The sequence below is a fragment of the Aythya fuligula genome, chromosome 7 (assembly GCF_009819795.1).
Source record: "Aythya fuligula isolate bAytFul2 chromosome 7, bAytFul2.pri, whole genome shotgun sequence".
NCBI lineage: Eukaryota > Metazoa > Chordata > Aves > Anseriformes > Anatidae > Aythya > Aythya fuligula.
The window spans coordinates 35,422,082-35,442,920 of record NC_045565.1 but is presented as its reverse complement, the minus strand read 5'-3'; positions in this window follow the sequence as shown (position 1 = coordinate 35,442,920).

Sequence of the window (20,839 nt, the reverse complement as noted above, 5' to 3'; positions counted from 1 at the left end):
AACAGGGCTGTTTTCAATGCACTTGAATCAGTATTTTAGAAACCATTTTCTCTTGCACTTTCGCAGTGAGAGAGCACACAGTCTGGTTTGGGATTTCACTGTCTGAAGCACTCCAGGAGTGCAATGCAAATCAGCTGTTATCACAGCCCATCCACGCATCTTCCCGATGCAAAGAATCCAGTTTTCACATCTCTGAATGTGTCACAAACTAAAGAAAATCCATCAGAACATCGCGCAGAACACTTCTGAATTTCTACTTGAAATCACAAACGTCTTCGCTATGATGCTCATTGATCATGAGGCCAAACATTTAAAATATCGCAACAAAACATACTGACAACTCCAGTGTCTCTCAAGGAACATACGGAGCAGAACAACGTGGACATTTTGCTGAAAACTGTGCATATTATATGACAGCATATTTATCTGTTTTTGTTCATCCTCTGAAAACACGTTTTATTGTGACTAAAGAAGATGGATAGTCTGAATAAGTTATTGGGTAACTAAGCCCAGATACCAGAGGACAAGGAAATATTTGACATCTTAGTGGTAATTTTTAATCAGAAGACCTGCACAGAAAAAAAAAAAAAAAAAATACATAAAAGAATACATAATAAAATGATTCCACAAGAGAAAAATGTATGACTTCAGTCTTACCCATAACATTATAAATGGATTTTGTCAGCTTGCAGTCTTACAAAGCTCGTTGATAGTAAATTAAATTTGGTCAGTTTATAAAGGTATTGCTTTCATGTTTCTCTCATAAGATCTTACATTCCTCCGAGGTTTGGAATCACCTTGCTTCTCCTAGCTTGTCTTCTGTCTTCTATTCTTCATTACACAACAGATGACCTATCAGATATTCTTCTTCTACTCCAACAGATTTCCCGTTGCCAACCTTCAATGAGAATAAAGCCTGCAAGCCTTTTTATCTTCATTCTGCTGCTGTTTCCATCGTGTGTTTTTTTTTTTCCTTTTTTTTTTTTTTTTTTTTTTTTTTTTTTTTCCTAAAGATCATTTGCCAGCACTGCTTTCTCAGTTTTACCCAGTGGAACAAGCAGTGTCTTCTGAACTGACAATTCTGACTTTTTGCTGCTTGTGATTTTTCTAAAGCATGACAACTACTTGCATGAAGACATGGCAAACCTTTTCAGATAAGGAACTCAAAAAAAAAAGAACAGCCTTTCAAAGAACAGCAGTGGTTACTGCAGAATGAAACAAGTCTCTTATGTATTAATTTAATTCAGTCATACCTTTTCCATGGCAAGAACAATTAGAATCATGTTGTGTTTTTTTTTTTTAACACATCGTATTAAATTATTTTTTTTTTCAGAAAACATGCATTATTATACAAAATTCAGAATGTTTTTTTTCTAGCAACACACAAAAAACTAATAATATTTGATATTTTTTATTCTGTATGAAAAATATAAATTGAAATAAGTAGAAATTGGATCGCCTCCATTGTATTACAGGAAAAGGAAGGTTAGAGACATTATTTATTGAAGTATTATTCTCTGCCTGTATGGGATCTGCCACTTTGCAAATTAATTATTGGTCTATCAGTAGTAATAGGCAGGCAGAGATGGATGCCATGGTTGCTACTGTTTGGTGTTTATTCTTCGTAATTAAGCATTAAGGGGCTGACAAAGACCCAGCAGCATGCCCAGCTTCCCATCAGGAGCAGGTGAAGCTGCAGAAGTGAAATGTGTTCATCCCCTTGCCCCAAGTGCCCTGGTTTTTCTCTGGCAGAACATACTGGCTCCTGACTGTCCATGTGGTTAATGGAGGGGCAGCACCCAGGTAACGCAGAGGGGAATCCATCGCATGGCAGAATACATTTGGGTTTGATATTCCTTTAGCAAAACGTTTGGGAGTTTTCCCTCTCTTCCTCCTCGCTACTTTTAAATAGGAAGGAATTGTCAACTCTCCACCCTTTCAGTGCTTGCAAGGTGTAGGGTCTATTTCTCAAAAGGTTGCCCAGACTATGGAGAACTAAAAGAAACTGACTTGTTTCTGAAAGAAAGAAAAGGGTCCTTGAATGCGTGCCTAGGAACTGCTTCTGTAAAGCCCCTGGTGTGACTAATCTAGCAGTGTGAGTAACGAGGCGAGGCTGGGGAGGGAGCGGGGGCACTGAGGGAGCTAACAGCATGGCGCTGCCTAAGGCAACGGCTGGGTGCTGGGGTGCAACAAGGCAGGCTTACGGGCAGACGTGAAATAAATAAACAGTTTTCGAGTCTACAAGTCAATAGGGATGGTTGCATCAAGGCCCTGCTGTGAGGGCTGAAGCCTGCATCAGGAGGATGTGGCTGAAGGGGACTCGGATGATGCTCAGGCAGCGAGGGATGCTGCCAGGGGAAGGCTTTCTCAGGTCTGCGGTTTGAGTTGTAAAAGAATTACTAACAGTGATGACAGAGGCGGTGTTTGTTTTGCACAGCTCTCCGTACGGCGGATAGAAGTTAGAGGAAAAAAAAAGCTGGATTCTTTTCAGAGTGAAAGGCATTGCCCACGCCTTTATCTCTGCTCTTCAGTGGGAGTTCTCATCAATACCCCACCTAGGTGAAACGCTACGAAGACATATAGTACTGAGGACAGCTGCTGCTATAAATGCAGCTGGAGGAGGGTAAGTCAATAGATCCTTACCTACAGAAACAAAACTATTTTATCCCTCTTCCGTAATGGATTGGGAGAACAGCTATCAGGTTATATTATCTTATTGTAAATGTGAATGGAGGCAAATAGCCTTCTCCAGTGCTAAATTAAAAGGAGGATTGAATCAATATATGTGAGAAGATGAATCAAGTGTCCATTTCCTTGAACTGATAGCAAAAATAATGTGGTAATGCATGAGAAGCCCTACTCTAACATTGCTAGCGTGTAAGTATAGGGTTTTCACTCAGCGCCAGCAAGAGAATGGGGCTCTTCTGGCTTGGGAAGCCAAAAATGAGAGCTGATGTAAAATGCATTGCCAAAAGAAACAAGCACAGTGAGTTCAACTGTTTACCAATAACTTTAGCTCGGCAGCAAATCTGTCAACTCATTTGTTTTTCTTGTCTGCCAGACTGGAAGCAGTGCAAAACAGATCCTTTAAAATCATTTATTATCATATCTGCTATTGTCTGTGCATGCTGGCAGCATCTCCACCATAAGTGATGGCCCTGTAACAATTCCAAACTGGCTTTAGGAGTTATTTTGAAAAACTAAGAGGCAGCAATCAGTAATACATCACCTGCTATCTGCTGACTTGCCTCAGGCCAGGCAAAACAGTTTATAGGTGAGAGCATGCAATGTGACTCAATCACACCTTACCTCCTCACAGTGTATCTTTCTTCTTAATGCCATCAGCACTGCCCATTGCCTTAAATTTTTCAGAGGATTAAACTACAATTGCAAAACAGTGCCATTGCCACTGCCATTATGTTTTCAGCAGTACTGATTAATCTCACAAGCTTTCAAACAAATTAGCAAGTTCCTCACTGAGATAATGTGCAAGGGAAAAAGAGGTAAACGAGATGGTTATTGACATTATTAATGTATTGATTTTGGAATAAAGAGCCTCTATTCTGTTTCCAGCCCTGTCACAGACTTTGGATGTGACCTTGAGCTTCTCACTTCCTTCATCTCATTTCCCTACCTGTACAATTGAGACAATAATAATTCCTCACCCTTCACCTTTGTGCTGCAATGGGCAACACAGATTATCTTTTGACAGCACATTAAAGCGCCTTTCCTGAGCACACTTAGGTATGATATAATACAGATATGACCTTTTCCTCCCACTGACAGTTTTCCTTAAAAAATAAACATTTAAAAAAAAAAAATCTATGTGAATATGGCTTAGAGCCTGCTTAGTATTTCAAATAGCCTTACCATATACTTGTACTATCCGTATCTGTAAAATCATCATGCAATAACAGGTTGGGAGGGACCTCAAGAGAATGTCTAATTCACACAGAGCAACAGTTTTAAGCTTTTATTCATAGGTAAAAAAAACTGCACAACACATTTACCAATGGTTAATCTGAAACATAGCCCAGAACAGCCCAAGACAGGACTATTCTGCAGTACAGCAGCAAGAACTCCTTTTTCAGGGAAACTAAGGCCGGTTCTCTAATTCTGTCAACAATGCTCATCTCTGTTTCAGTCCTATTTCAGCAGCTTCTATTCATCCTTTGATGAAATCCCTAGATCCATGGGCCTTTCTGGAAATTAACTGCTTCTCTTTCTCTTCCCTTTCAGTTATCACTTTCCTCTTTTGCCCTCTTTGCCTGACTCTGCTGGCCCCCCAACAATGGACCTCGACCTCTCCTGGCAGTCAGGTCAGTGGCTGAGCAGCCAACCCACACAGACAGTGTAATGTCCATTTTTACAGAAGTGGCTCTCAGACCTGCCTCTTCAGTCACATTTTGCCTCCTTTCATTGAGCAATGCCTTTCACTCTCTCTTGACACCTATTCTGCCATGCAAATTCTAATTTAAAGTAACTAAAATTGGACTCCTGATGTCCTCTTAAGACAATCTCCTTCCTGAATTCACTGTCAGCCCTGTTAATACTCTCATCTCTCCTGTCATTCAGAACTGTAAATGAAGTGGCCGTTAATGATGGTGTCGTATCTTGAACATTTTAGCCAATTAACAGTGACTAAAATGACAGATGTGAAGATAACGAGTACCTGTGCCATAGTTTGTAAATGTATCCACGCTCAGCTAGAATTTCAATTTTTATCAGTGAAAAATATTATCTTAATATACTTATATAGAAAACATATTGTACATAGTATGGATGTGCTAAATCTAAAATCTGGAAATAAAGCCTATTAACCATTACAGGTTTTCTGTAACTTCTCTGAAAAATATATTAAATATTAGAAAGAAATGCTTAGAATGGTCCCTGATTAGAATAAGTTTTTAACAGATGATTGATGAATAAGATGAATAGGATAATAAGATGAAACATGAAAGTTTATATGTTAGATCTGCACTTTTAGAAAAGTAATGCATTCACATTATCCCTACATATATCTAATTCTTTCACAGCCCTAGCAAGGTCTTACAGAGGAATTAGTGTGTTTTTAAAAACTGTATTATGGGTGAGAATGAAACTCCTGTATATTCAAACACCTTCTAGCAATGGGGACCTGATGCAGGTCACGTGCATGCCTCCACACCACCCAGTGAACACAAAACCTACAGGTATCAGTCCTGCTCAGCCCAGGCTCTCGGATACAGACCCAGGTGGAGAGCTGAGCACCGTGCAGATTGACAAAGCATATGTTCGTGCACTGCAGGATCTCAGCAGTCATCATGTTTTTCCCTGAACCGTTACCGTGTGGTACTGTTAGACAGAGAGGGAGAAAGAAGAACTAATAAATCAGCAAAGTGCAGGAGGGAGAATTATGGGCAATACTAGATGAAAGTGTAGCTCTTGCCTGCAAAAAGTAATTAGCGTAAGGACTAGCACGAAGGATGCAAGCCTCTGAAGTTCTCTGCATTCTTCCCATATGCACCAAAAGTTGTGTTCCTTGTAATTAACACAGATAACAAATAAAAATCCTTGTGAAAACTTTTTTTTTTTCTTTTGAATCACAGATAATCTAATATATCTCAGGTTTTATGCTTCCCTTCCTACTTGCTACAACAGTTTCTTAAACATAATAATTGCTGACTTAGCCTGCCAGACTCTGTCATGTGGAGAAGCTACAAGACCCTTCTCCTGTTGCAAGACTGTCGTTCTGCTGCATCTCTCACATGCCTTCTGGCTGTAGATGCTTTCAGGATCCCCCAAAGGCTTCTTCACTCTGTCAGAAAATAAGTGAGCATCTTGTTTCTGTGCAAGATGTTGTTTTCTAACATTTTTTTTTTTTTTTTTTTTTTTTTTTTTTTTATTTTAAGGTCTGGAACAAAATAAGGCATTGTCTTGAAATGGAAAAAGCACATGCTCTGCTGTCTGCCAGGTCTTGCAGCTGTTTGAGGAACATCAAGTAAAGTCGTCCTGGCTGAGCTGTGCTTTGGTTCAGAGAAGAGCGTTCAAAGTTCACAAGGGGCAGAGATTCCCCCTGTGAAATCACTAATGGCAGGTTTGCAGAGTGTGTGTCAGTCCTGCAAAGATACTTAACATAGATCAGACAAATTAAAGTCTTACACAACCTCAGCTGGCTCATTTAATTCACTGTAAATGCACCTTGAAACTCCAGATGATTCTAGGTGCTTGCATGAAAAGGAAGTCGGTCTTCCTAGATAACACAAAGGAAAATTCAGAGTAGGGCTGAATAATCTTTTCCAATCAAAGACTCATTTGGGATTCCAGCAATGTTGCCAGCACAAATGAAAGCAAGACTTGTCATATTTCTTACCAAAAAAGAGAGAGAGAGAGAGCACATATCCCAGCATTGTCTATTGCTAAATGATCGGGACTTTCATCTGGGCTGCAGGGACTCCAGTCAGTCCCTGTGATCTGCTTGATTCAGATGAAAAAGCATAAAGGTGGTATTTCCTAGACCAAGGTGAATAATCTGACCACATTGGTATTCTTGAACTCTCACACCCTGAGCATGAATTTCATCCTGAAACGGAGACAGGTCTTCACATAGAAGTCTTTATCAAAATTGGAAGTCCTGGCTTTTCCTGCAGGTGTGCATCTATCGAGGGAAAAAGAAAAAGGCAGTAACACAATTCCAGGCAGGGCAGTTCAAGGAGTTCTGCATAAGGATGTAAAGCAGCTTTAATACATAACATTAGACATATTAGCTGAAGGACAATTTGTTAGACTTCTCTAACTGGGTACTGCTTTTAGCACTGCAAACGTAGTCCTGGCGATACCCCCTCAGCATGGATAAGTACTGAATGCTTTCTGAAAGTGGCAATTTGTTCACATAAAAGTGAGCAAGATACAGTGAGAATTCCAGTCACAGGCAGTGCAGCAGCTATGGCTGGACTGGAGAGGCTGTGCTGGGCTCTCAGGGGCATGCGGTGACCCATGGGGTTGAGCCCCTCAAGACAGAGCTCTGCTGGAGCCAGGCAGGGGCAGCAGCCACCAGCCAACCCACACAAAGTCTCCTTCTCATCCTTCCATAAACCAAAAACATATATGCAGAAGAGCTCATCAAGGTTGTGAAGAGGACTTAAGGAAACAGCTTCAGAAACAATATTAGGTTCATCATAAAAATAAAAATAAAATTAAAAAAAAAGAGAGAGAGAGAGAAAAAAAAAAATGAAGTCAAGAAAAGGGAACTATCTGCCCCGAGGCAATAGTGCACTGTGCCAGTAAGAGATCTGGCTTGCAGCCTTTTAGCAGCAACTTACTTTACACTCATTTGGGGTGAAATCTGTGTTAAAAGCAATGGCTTCACACCTTGACTCAGCCTCTCCTGCAGCAGCCCCCATTGCTTGTCTTCGTATCGTCCTTGCTCCTCTCAAACCCACAGGGTGTGGTTCGACACCGCAGTCACCTGCATTCCCCCAGCACACTGCAGGAGCAGGAGACGGGCAGGAGGAGGCCATCATCCTCCCTCCTTGGCCTCTGCACCCCGAAGGCTCATCCCCAAGCCAGGCGTCTAGCTGGTGTGCTAAAAAAACCTTGTGCTTGTTGCATCGGGGCTGCTGCTGGTTGCTGCTATGCCCTGGAGTGGCTGTGATGCTGTAGAAGAGCAGCTGAGAGCAGCCCATAAATACACACTTGCAGCTCATTCCATATCGAAGCACTTTGATTTACTTAGGAAATAAAGTATCTTCTGTTGCTCCATTCAAATGTTATATACAGATTTAATCACAGGCCCCATGATACTTGGTGTTTTTCACAAAGCTGTGCTTCTTGACATCTCAGATTTCTTTTTTTTCTTTAAGTACCCATAAGGTAAAAACCAAACAACAACAACAACAAACACAAGCAAAATACAGGGACGCCAATGACATTTTGCTTTTTAAATCTTATTCTTAAGCCAAATGACATGATCTGAGGAACTCACCTTAATTTTGAGTGCTTGGGATTGCTCGTGCACTACGAGACATGCTCTGTCATTGGCATATAGCACATCACAAGGCTTTGAATACCACAAGTGACTTGACAATGCTGTAACAAAAAGGAATGCAGTCTGCTGGGGGGTAAAACAAGGAGGAAAGGAACAGAAGCAAGCTCCTGGATTCAATTTAGGAGAAGAAAGGGGTCCCTTGAAAGCAATAAGAGCTTAGGAAAAGGAGTAAGGAGAACAAGCTAAAAAAAGGGAAAGGTTGAAACAAAGATTTGAAAGGGTCACACTTGTATAAAGATGCTTATCGAAACCACCAAAGCTTTGTCAAGACTGAACTTCTGAACCTGCTGAGATATCAAATCCATCTTTCACTTCCCTGGATTCAGAACATGTCCTCACACTTCCCCTCCGCGTTTCTAACCTTCCCTCCCCAGCTGCTCTCCAAGACATTTATCAGTCCCCGGGGAAGGGAGCTGTGATTCAGCTCGACCCCTGCTAGCAGGCCCCCAGCATTTAGCTCAGAGACCTTCAGCAGTAGCACCGAGGATGGAAAGTGCAGGAGCCACGGGGCTGGGAGCTGGAAGGCAGCACCAGGAGCAAGGAGACAGCAGCAGGAGAAGCAGGTGCAGCAGCAGGGCTAAAACCTGCTCAGGCCTCCTTGATTGAATATGTGCCCTAGGTTCAGGAGAGCTTGCACTTACTGGCCCTGCTGATCCTAAAAACTTACTACTTGTGTACATGTGTTTATGTATATATGTATATATATATTCCAAAACTATGTCTGATAATTTATGAAAAAGACAGTAAAAGTTTCCACATGAACATATTGTTGTGGATTGTTGAGCAGATAAAGAGAGAAAAGCCATAGCACATCTGGCTTTTTTTTTTTTTTTTCCTTCCAGAAGCACTTTTGGATGTGTTTCTCTTTGCTGGAGGGTCTCTAAACACCTTACTGAGCTTCCCTGATGTCTTGGGGTCATTCATAGATTATCCAACTTGAAAACTTTCTGGTTTGCTTGAATACATTTCTTCTTCACAGGTATCAAAAGTTCGTAATCCTTGGAAACTGTACTGACAGCAGCCTATCATGCCATATCCTCTGACCTTGGATAATTACTGACTTTCTTCATAAATACTTCATGAACTCTCACTTAAAATGGGCCATACCTCTGAGCTCTCACTTTCAGACAGCCTCTTTCATTCAGCGACCAGGATTGTAGTTTCTGAAAGCATTCTTGGTAGTCTTTTGCACTGAATCCTCTGAAAACTCCCTCTCCTTCACATCTTGTCTACATTTCCTAAGCCATGTTTTTGGTGCTTCATACACTGTGCCTTGGGAAAAAGAAATACCTTCCAGAAGTACTTTCTAAGGGCACAATGTCCCTTTTGCTGCTGTGCTAACACACGTCTCGCTGCCCGCGTTAGCCAGGGAGCTTTGTTTGGGGGAATCCTTTGATTCCGTTTCCTGACGTGTTTGCCAGCACTGACTGCATCACAGACAGCCTAATTGCAATTTGGCAGCCTCCTGCATCAGTGGAGGGAGGTTTGAGAGCAGGTGTAGGATCCCCCAGGCCCCAGGCACTACTCTGGTGCCTCCTCGGCGACTCACATCTCCTGGCTGAGGTGCCACCAGCGGTGACACACGAGGACGGGAGGCGAAGAACCAGGCTGACAGCAGCAGTCCAGGGACGGACAGACAGCAACAAAACCTCTGTAGCATGAAGGATGAAATAACTGCTAAGCACCTCAAAAAGAAAAATGCAGAAGTAGCTTTTGTCTCTAAGTGGATGTAACACTCCGAATGTATTTGTTATTTTAAGCAGTTTTGTCTTTCTTAAATGTCTGGCTGTAGTCAAATTTTGTGGCCAAATTCAGCCCTGCTGTAATTAGCATATCATTTATCTATAAATTTGTTTCTCAGTATGCCATTCTTCCTGCCAAATGCCTATTCCTATTCCAGTAATCATAGCCATGAAGAAAAAAAAAATAGATTTATGTACCTCGTGGCAGTGTTTTTTCCCAAGGCAGATCTGCAACTTGAAGCACATTTCCCCTATGTAGCTGTGGCAATCACCACCCTTTTACATTTGGGGAAGATTGTGTCTGGACTGCCAAATTTGCAGGTCAAATCTACATCGATTAGAGAGAAACGGACACTCGTATTTCCATCAAAAACCTAAGCCAGCAGCAGTCAGGTGGGTGAAACAAAACCAGGCTGGAACAATCAGAGCTGGGGAGAGACCGATGCAGCGCTAAAGGGTATCTTTGGGAACTGTCCCACTGCCCTCGAAGCCTTGCTGGACCGAGCCATCAGTGACCAGGTGCACATGGCCCTCACCTGCCTTGCAGTAAGCTGTAGTTGGGTTCTGCCACAACACAGTCAGCTCTTGGAAAGTGAGCAATGAATTATTGCAGCGTCCTTCAGCAAAGGCATTACAGGAACAAAACACTGGGTACCGGACCGCCTGTAAATATGTCAAAAATCAGAGCAGACACAAAACTTAGGCTGCTGTAGTTTAAGTCTCTTCTCTGTCTTTCCTGGAGCCACAGCTACACCCCCCTGCAGATAAACACGGTGCAAGGCAGAAGGAAAAGACGCTGTGGAGCCCTCCACACTTGCAAAGGTATCTGGTTAAAACGTGGCCACATGACAGAACCAGGTTCAAGGTATAAAAACCCAAGGATTGAAAACTTTGCTCATATATATTCTTCAAGTGGTGTTTAATACTGCTTCTTTTGTTTGTTTTGACAATGGATCTTATCTTTTGGTAAGGGCTGTGTTCAGGACTATTATTACCCTATATAAAAGCCTCATAGTCTTTCTTTCCACTTGTTCAGCACACCAGAGTGGCATAGCAAATTTAATCGAAGAACGCAGCTCCAGGGAGAGCCTTTTGAGACTCTCCCCTTTTTCATAATGCTGTTATCTCCACTTCCTTGTGTTGGGGATGCATAAAAATCACAAAAAAGTCATTCTGAGTATATTCTTCCTGATAATTATTGTCAGACTCCGAGATAAGTACCCTACGTGATGTAATGTGTGTTAGAACCGGCTCTCTGAATGCAAATCCTGCAACTCTTATAGGCCCAGACAATGGTAGCCCTAAACACTAGGGCCTAGTATTTTGCCACAGACAAGAGAGAGCTTTGATTTTTTGTGTTTTGATAAGGCACAATCTGGGTGCCTTTATCTCAGCTGTTATATTTAAAGATGACATTCTAGCCTTGCAGCCTTGCCTATTGTTTTGACCCTGATTATCTCCAAATGTTGTTGTTTAGTCAAACTCACCAGTTTAATGAAAGGCCTGCTCCCAATTTAAGGAAAATTATTTAAATGCAGAGTATCCTATACACTGTGGTTTCGAAAAGAACTAGGCGGTTAATCAAAAGTTAATTGTATAATTCTCATGCAGATTAGGGCCTCTTGCAAATGAATCCCAGGTTGTGATTATTAAAAAAAGGGAAAGTGCTGGAGAAATGCACAAGGGTCTTCAGTCTGGTAAACAATCAGCTAAGGTTTAATTTGTGGTAAACAAAGTGCTGATACACTAGGGGTCTCCAAAGGAGACAAAAAGGTGAAAATAAATTAAAAAACAACATACAGATATGATCTTTTTGTTTTTAGGCATCTTTCAAAAACACCAGCTAAATGAATAAAAAGTAATCCATTAATATTTACTGGCAGCATCCTGGCAATATGCAAATGACAGCAGTTGTATAATTATACTCCAACCCTCGGACAGGGATCTTGATCATGAAATGTCGCCACCATCTCCAATAAATACCTATGTGGTGCTCCCAAGTACAATAAATGGCTATAATGAACAGTTTGATTAATCGCAAACTGTTTCTCTATTTGCCAATAAACAACCTTGGCAGAAAAGAGCACAAGTGATATGTTTAAAGCCTGTAAGTATGCTCCAAAGGTATCTGAGCAAAGGAAAGGAAAGTGATGCTTTCTATGCCAAATAAATATTACAAAGTTAAAAATAAAAATAAAGGTTGTTGAAGTCAATCTTTAAAGCCTATCATGATGAAGTGGTGACAATTACACTGACTGAATTGTTTTTTACTAGTTAGAGCTGTCTGTGATGAAAAGTAAGTGATGTGGACACAGTTATGGAAAGGCCGTATGTGACTGCAAAGCCCACTGATGTGGCACTGTCAAGTGGGACTGGACAGTAAGAACCAGAAGTGCTTGTCTGTCTGCCAAGAATTACTCTATTATTAGCTTATTTATTTACTGATGACAATATGTTTGGTCCTGTTCAAACCAGACCTCGGGAGCATCCCCAGACCAAGACACAAACCACCGCATAAGCCCTCATCCCGAGAGACAGATGCTTTTTGACTGGTCTTCAATTTAATACAGGGTCTCATGGACAACTGTACAGCTGACCCTGGCTCTTCAACACACCCTGAATCATAATTTTTTCTCTGCAATGAAGAGACTTATCCTTTAGCTTTCAATTAAGAACAGGATCCTCAGCCAGATACTGCTGAATTAAGCAAAAACTTCAAATGTCTTCTTAGCTGGCCACATTCAGTCAGACTGAACAGTTTTCAAGAAAAGAAAAGGCTTATGTATATTTAGATAATTATATTTATATATGCACAGGCTCACAAATATAAATACTTATGCATCTCTGTCTATATATGTATATTTATGCATGTATAAAACTATAATAAACATTTTCAAATTTTCAGCAAGAAATAGTAATGCAGCAGTCACAGTCAGATCCACAATTAAAGCATTAGCAGAACATGCACAGGTTTTACCAGAATTTGGCACAGTTTCTGAATGTATTAAATTAAATATGGAAGCAGGAAAGAAAAGCAGGGACTAACCACAAGAAACTATAATTCAACCTTCAGTAACAAAATGCTACCATTAACTACAGTTTCAAGAAGAAATAAATACAATACTCAGAAATTCTAAATACTCAGATTTTTTTTTTTAATATATTATAATCTGCCAAGTATAAGGATTTTACAGAAATCATTGCAATATTTTAAAGACTATTTATTTAAAAGGTAATCACCAAAGATAGAAAGCCTTCTATAATTTGTGCTGCAGCCTTCATCTGGAGGTGAAGGGAATGCTATCTGACATTAATTAGTAATTAAGGCACACTTGTATTTGCCAGTAAATTGAAAAAGATTACTAAGAATCAAAAAAAAAAAATGTCTCTAAAGGGGGGTTTATTTCCTTTTATTTTTAATTATTTATTAACTGTATTATTTTTACTTACAGCATTTTATTTTGAATGGAAGGCAGGAATAATGCTGCCTTACAAATAAAAACCTGGAAATTATTAATTGCCCATTATTAGCCTTAAAAAACATCAACGTTCACTTCCATATATGTGCATCATCATAATTAAAATAATTTCCCAGGGAGCTGAAGTCTGCCTGAAAACATTTCGAAACTCTGCTGTGGTATTACTGCATGCAGCTGTAGGTGCTCCAGAAGTGCACTACAGCCAAATAACTCTGCAGCAGGAATCTGCTGCGCCAGGTCCTCTGGATGGAGCTTGTCTTGCGGTGACCTTTGCAACCACATCTGCAAGTCATCTGCCACCATCTGCCCCCGTGTTATTGGCGTGGTTTTGCCCTGCATTTGTAAGAGCGGAAGCAAATGACATTCCCTGCAGAAAGCAGGAAACCTGGAGCGTCTCGAGACGCAGGGCCACCATACGGGCTCCTGGGGCAACAGACGAGCAATACCCACTGCACACAGAGGTTATTGTTTCTTTTAACAGAGGAACCCCAGAACATCAGAGACCTTTAAATAGCATTGCTTGGGGTGCAGGTAAGGTTAGCGTTGACTTTTCACATGTTTCAATCAGACCTTCGCAGATTCCTAATAAATCTTACATCAGAGAAAGACTTTTGAAACTAAATTGTTCAGTAATATGCATTTTCAATCAAAACACAAGGGAGACTTTAAAAATTTACTGAGCATAAATAAAATATTTGATCTTTCCGATTCTTATTTTCCAAACCCTTACAGACACTTCATACTAATATTGACATTAAACTTCAATATTGATGTAGGAATGATGAAACAGAAATGTGCAGTATAAATATTTTAATAGGATGCAGTGGGACGTTTCCACAAAAATAAGTGTTTTTCAAGGCATGCTCATGCTCGTTTCCCCACTAGCATGAAACACAAGTCCCGGGTGGCTGCTCCCACACCTGATGAGGCTACCAAAGCCCCATGGTTATACCCACAACCTGCAGGCAGGGAGGCAGGGCAATGGCAGCAAAGTGCTCAGAACTGAGCAGGCTGTTACCTTGCTCTCAGTGTTGGTGGTCCCCACTGCTCCCTGGCTCCAGGCAAGTCTGCAGAGATGCTTAGAGAAGGCTGCAGACTTCTCCCCAGCCTCAGCATGGCTGGCAAAGCCCAGGAGCAAACAAATCATGCCCCATGGATGCACCTCTCTGATGTGGTCCAGTCCCATGTACCCTGTGTCACTCACTCCTCAGGTGAGTTGAGACATCTACAGAGTTATAGTTCCTACTGAAGCACATTAAATGCCTGCTCAGCCTAGCAAGTAAAATCACAGTCTCCAAGGCACATGTTATTTTTTCTTGAAGAGCATTTTGGTGTCATTTTATTTCTTTTTTATGAAAATCCCCTTTTTACATTTAGTCATGTTCTCATTTCATTGTGGAGGGAAAAGCAAGGGATCTGAGCCAACATGAAAAAAGAGTCTAATCTACTTTAAAAACAACAACAAAATTCAAGTAATTAGAGCCAGGTTGCATGGGAATCATTACAGAAGTCAATATCCAGCACCAGGAAAGTTATCTACAAAGTACCAGATGGTCACTAGTAAAATAAAAGGATGTGAGAACTCAAATGCGATCTTTCAGGGAAAATAATAATAATAATAATAATAATAATAATAATAACAATAACAATAATAATAATAATAAAGAAAAAGGAAAAAAAAAAAAAGATTGTGAATTTTCCTTGGGGGAAAACAAAAATTACTTTCTTCAATTTTGTCATGAGTTTGGCTAATCGATATGTAAACATAAAGGCTGGGCTGCAGAGTAAGCTCCTCTTGCCTTTCACATGAGTAGAGAGGCCCGGCTTTGAGGTACTCAAGCAGTGAATTCAAAGCAAGAATTTGTCAAAATACTTGTCTGAATAGGACAGAGCATATGGAGTAAATAAGGAGAGAAGGGAACACTCATAATACCTCTCCGGAGGTACCTCCAAGCCAGCAGCATCCCTGGGCCACATGCCATCTCCGTGTCCGTGCAGACAGGGCCCAGTGCTGGGGCCTGGCATGGTTTCTCCTCCTCACACAGCCTGTCCTCCTCACACAGCCTGTCATCCTCACACGGTGTGGCCTTCCTTCACAAGGCAGGAGGGCCAGGAGGTCTTTGCAAAGGCGTGCAGATGTTTCTCCAGTTTTCTCTTACGCAATTATTGCAAGTGAAGCTCAAGAAGTCACTCCTCCAATTAACCTTGGATAACAAAATTAACTAAGAACTCTTCTCACGTCCTCCTGAGAACTTGCTTTTCACACCATGCCTTTAGGCATCCTATGGCATCCAGCAAAAGTCTTCTTTCCCTGAACAAATGGGACGTTGCCTTCTTTGCCAGCAATGGAAGTGTGCCCATGTGGTCGCTGTCAGAAAGTCTGACTAACGTCTCCGAAAAACTGATTGCACCCACTGCAAATTAAGAAAAAAGCCTCAGCGTAAATATTTAGAGACTCGTATCAGACTGCCATTTCTACAGCATACTTTTCAAAGTGGACTTTACAATAGGAAATAGGTACAATAGGAAAGTAATGGAAGGTGGCAGATCAGTTGCTAGCACAGTTATTCAGAGCACTTAAAGTAGACGCATCTTGGCCTGTTAAGGGTTTTCTGATAATTTTGTTAGGCCTGTTTTGAAGTGATCGACATTTGCAGATATGCAGGCAAGCAAGCAACAAGCAGGCATGAGCTGCCTACTGAGGCAGAATTTAATTGCAAATGTGACAAGGAGAAAGGTCCCAGTCAGAAACAAGAGAGCAACAAGCCCTGGCCACCTGAAGGGTTTCAGCAAACCTCCTGGGATCATGGGCTCTTCAGATCCCAACAGCACAAACTTTTGGGAGCCCCTGGGCTGAGCTGCACATGGGCTGAGACCTAGGCCTGCAGAGACACGTCCTAACCACAAGCTCAGAAACTCCAGCCTTGAGTTTAACCGAGGAACTTCCTTTTGCTTTACCCAAAAGGAGGCCCAAGACCAGTGATGTTCTTGCACACAGGACGGCTAATTCACCCTTAGTGCCTGATGGATGACAGCAAAATGCACACACAGCAAAATCTGATTTTTAGACGAGGAACTCCTTACTTCATAGAATTTTTACTAATATTTTGGCTATGGCTGAAGAGAGTAACAGCTGCAGTACAGGAAAAATAAAGGAAAAATAATCAACTTGGAACAAACTGTCACTGATTTCCTTGTAGTCCATGAAATTAGGCATATTTAATCCAAGCATGTGTTGGGTTTTCAGCCCTGGGCCTAGGGCTGAAGTGTGCCTCAGAGTATGGTAGATAGGTGGCCAAAGTAAAGCTAAGTGTCATTTTTAATTCTCTGAAGCTTCTTTGCAATATAGGGTGGAAGTCTTTTGCAATCTGTGAATTCATAAATACATAAACATGATCATTTGGCATGAATTTAGTGTAGGTTTTGATTGTATCTAGATATCACTCTTAGCAGTCTGAAACAGCCAATATTAGTGTTATTTCAGCTAAAGAAGACCTTAATCTACTATCTGGTAATTAAGAATTGGACAAATGGAGGAATGCTAAGCATACTGCCCAGTACTTATTTGGCTTTTCTGTAAAGGGTTCAGATAATTTTCATAATTTTATATTTACCTCAAGTTTTAAGACACTGAGGTCATCTATGCAAATTCCCCTACTGTTAGCTTAAGTGCAGAAAATATGCAGAGGCATTAAACTGGTAATTTATACTCTTCCATGAATCAGTCAAGGGCTGTTTTCATGAATGTCAAGACTGAGAAAAAGAGGTTAGACAGCAAATATACATTAAAATTATAAAGCACTCAGTGATAAAAATCTAGAAGACCCTGTTTTAACTTCTACATTATTTCTGCCATCCATTAGATAACAGATCAGTATTTCTACTATTGCAATGAAACTTGAAATACTTTTAAGCTCATACAAAATGAATTCAGCTGTACAGCTTCATGGATGTTACGTTTGGTGTAACAACCTACAGAGGAGTCACTTTATTTTAAATGAATTAAAGATGAAAAGTGACTCCATGACATCACCCTGACATTTCCTAAGATGGCAAGAGCAAGCTGATGTCACACATATTCTAAGTAAACATGTTGAAATATATTAGCTAATATTTTTATCTGGACAGCAATCAAATTAAGTCAACAGAAAACAAAATAGGTTGAAAGCAAACATTTCAATTTTTACTCTCTTGAACAGGAAAGAACAAATTATTTATAACACTGCAGTTTTTACGTGCAGGCAAGACCTTCACTTTAGACTTTAGGAAAGAAAAAAAAAAAAAAAAAAAGTATTACAAGCAAGCTTCTTTTCAAGTCTGCACAAATCCAAATTTCATAGGTGTACAAGCCAACATACCCAGAGGACCATGATTCATAATTCTATCTAGAAATGGGCTAAGTAGCACTTGTTCTAATGTGAACATTGCAAGAGGTTGGGAAAAATACCAGATGCCTGTTTTTTTGTTTTTGTTTTCACAGAGACAGACACTGTTTCTGTCTCTCATCCCGGTCCCACTGTGAATCACATAGACAAATACTGGCACTTCTCAAAATTGCATTTCACCCAAGCCTAAAAGGCAAATGGCAGTGACTTTGCAAACCTAGAGAGACTCATTCAGAAGAGTTTGAATCTCTGTCAAACAGCTTGCTGCAGCTTTAAATAATAAATAACATTTTCCACATTATTGACACATTTGTCATACAAACAAATGATGGGAGAGAGCAATGCCCATCTCTGTCTCCATGAGCCTCAAGGCCCCCATCCCTCACCTGTTGCACAGCAGTGAGATTAAATGCCAAACCTGACACCAGGTGGAAAGCTGTTTTTATGGTTTTATCTACTTTTTTTTTGTGTTGGCTTCACACCCAATTTTATTTTCAATGACAAAGCATACTAGAGTCTTTACATTTTAGCAGGAATATCTGGTACTAGGAAGAGATTACAGCAACAGCAAACTCAAGCTAAAGCACAACTGATTACAGCCCTCCTAACTCAGGTGCTCTTAATTTTCTCAAATCCCTGTGGGGCTGAAATTTTCCATGTTTGCTCTCCGCCCAGAGGCAAACAGTTTGTTGTTGAAAGAGTCAACAGAACCTGTTTTGCTTTCTGTAAATGTTTAGGGAAAAGTTTTCTTTAGTCCTGCAATCCAGCAATGTTCACTTGCAGTTCATTGACAGATCATTTTTGACCATTTCCAAGGTATTAGTGTCTGTGAGGAAAAAATGAAGTTTGAAGAAAAAAATGTTTGCACATTGGGAACTACAACTCTCAGAAAATTTAGAAAGCTCATTTGTATAATTGGATTTTTCAGCTAGGATTTTTTTTAGATCAAAGTTGCGATCACTTGTTATTCAGAAATTTTCTTTAATTGTAGCTTATGTTAAAATATGCAAATACGCAGGCCTTTCAAATAACAACTGGAGGAAGGAGAAGCATTACCACCCAGTTTATTGATGCCAAAACCAGGCTGCCGAGAAAAATTGAGATTTTGGCAGAATGAAGCTCCCTTTGTATGACAGAAGGAAGCCAGAATTTGTTTGGTGATTCAGATAATTCAATACCAGAATCAAGATCAGAATGAAAGTTCTCAGGCAAAATCAAATTTACTGAACTGGAGCATACCTCCCTGTGCCCAAGCTTTGCCACCTAAAGAATGGATAAAATAATCTGCACTTCTCATTAGTAAAAAGAGAACAACTTTCTCGTACTCTGTTCTCTAATATGCAAACATGGAAGAGGCAGGTAAACTCTTTCAGCCTGTAAGAGAAGTAAAGGCTTATTCCTCATCCTCAGAATACAGCTTAGCAGAAATAGTTTTGTTGATGCGGAAGCATGTTTTATAAAAATAAGAATGAAGGTACGCACTGTTCCAAGTAAGTTCTTTGGCTTTGCTGTAAGGGATGGAAAGTACTCTGAACATCTGCTTTCAAGTATTTATCCGTACTTATCCACAGCTGCAATCTTTCACAAGGCAAGATCAGTCTTTATCTCCAACTGGATATACCACATTACATACAGTGAACTCAGTACATTTTTCAGAGAATAGCATATAAATTAAAACCTTTTCTGCTCTGTAGACATTAGGAAGCACATGGTGGTTTTTGTAGAAGTAAGGGATTTGTATAACTGTCCTGATATTAAATTCCTTTATGGATGGTTGTTGGACAGCATCTCGCATGTCAGTGGGCTGATGCTCTCCTCCCTGAGAAATGGTTGTGTCCAAATAATTTCATTTGTAATGGTTAAGTAAAGAATAAAGAAAGAAGATTTAAAAGGCAAAACAATATCATGCTAAACTTTGCTAAAATCTTATTGTAGTAAACCCTGCTGAACTGAATTTTATACTAAGACATCCCCTAGGTAATAGATGAAGATTAAACAACACAAAAAGAGAGTGCTGGTTAGTTAATCAGACCAGCACAACCACAAATTTTGCTTGATGGAAATGTGCTTAGCCAAGGAGTTAACCAGGTATTAAGTATGCAGAAATTATGCAATCTTTAAATGCACATATTGCTAAATTAAGATAAAGAGATTTCCTGGGTACTCAAGAGAGGTTGGTCACAGGGAACCAAAGTTTCAGAAATATAAACTAAACAGCTCTGGAAGTTTCAGTGTTCATTCTTCGTTTTCTCTTTAACCAGAATCAAAAGGAAAATTCTATGTAAACTAAGTAACTTTGTTTACAGTTGTAAAAAATGGCCAGTCTGTGGCCAGAAACTTCTGAGGAAAAGTTCTTCTAAAATCTTCTGATCTCTTCTTCTTCTTCTCTCTCTCTTTTCTTTTCTTTTTTTTTTTTTTTTTTAATATTTATTTTTGTTTTTGCCAGATTAAGACAAACTTTTGCTAAATAACATAGGAACACCATAGGGATTAATCATCATGTACACAGAAAAGGACATCATCACTCGTAAAATTTCAAGTTTTCATTGCAGTAGCCAAAAAAGTGCAAAGAGTAGATGGGCAGTTACTCAGAAACAGCTCAAATTATCTGCTGCCTTTGTGTCTGAAAAAAATCTCACACCCAGGGAAACAGGAAGCTTTAGAGAAATGCAGCCTAGGCATTCATTTATTCAGCATTATTAATATAGTCACCTGCTTGTCAATTTACCTGAAATAAACAGTCTGTTTCTATTAACAACATTTTGTAACATTTGAAATAAATGCAGAATGATGAAAAAAAAGAATTATTTGAGAAATGATTCTTTTCTTGTCACAGGCCAACAGCCACACATTATAATAGCTTGCTGTATTTCTTGCAATTGTTTTCCTCAAGTGTTTTTTTTGTTGAACATCTCCAGTACCAGCTTTTTGCACAGGACAGCAGGGGCTTGGGGCATATCTTTTTGCCCCGTTGGAGACTTTTTCCTCAGTCTCCCATGCTATGGAAGTACTACCACACGAGTGATGCTGAACACTGCTCTTGCCTTTGTAACATTTCAGTTCTCCCCAGTCATCCAGTGTGTTTTAACTAGCTATGACGAATAACTGCTGGTGGTCTCTTGACACATAAACCAGATGTTTAGGAACAATAGAGCTGAAGAACATAGCTTTGGTGCCGACTTGTTGGCAATGCCTTAACACATTGCT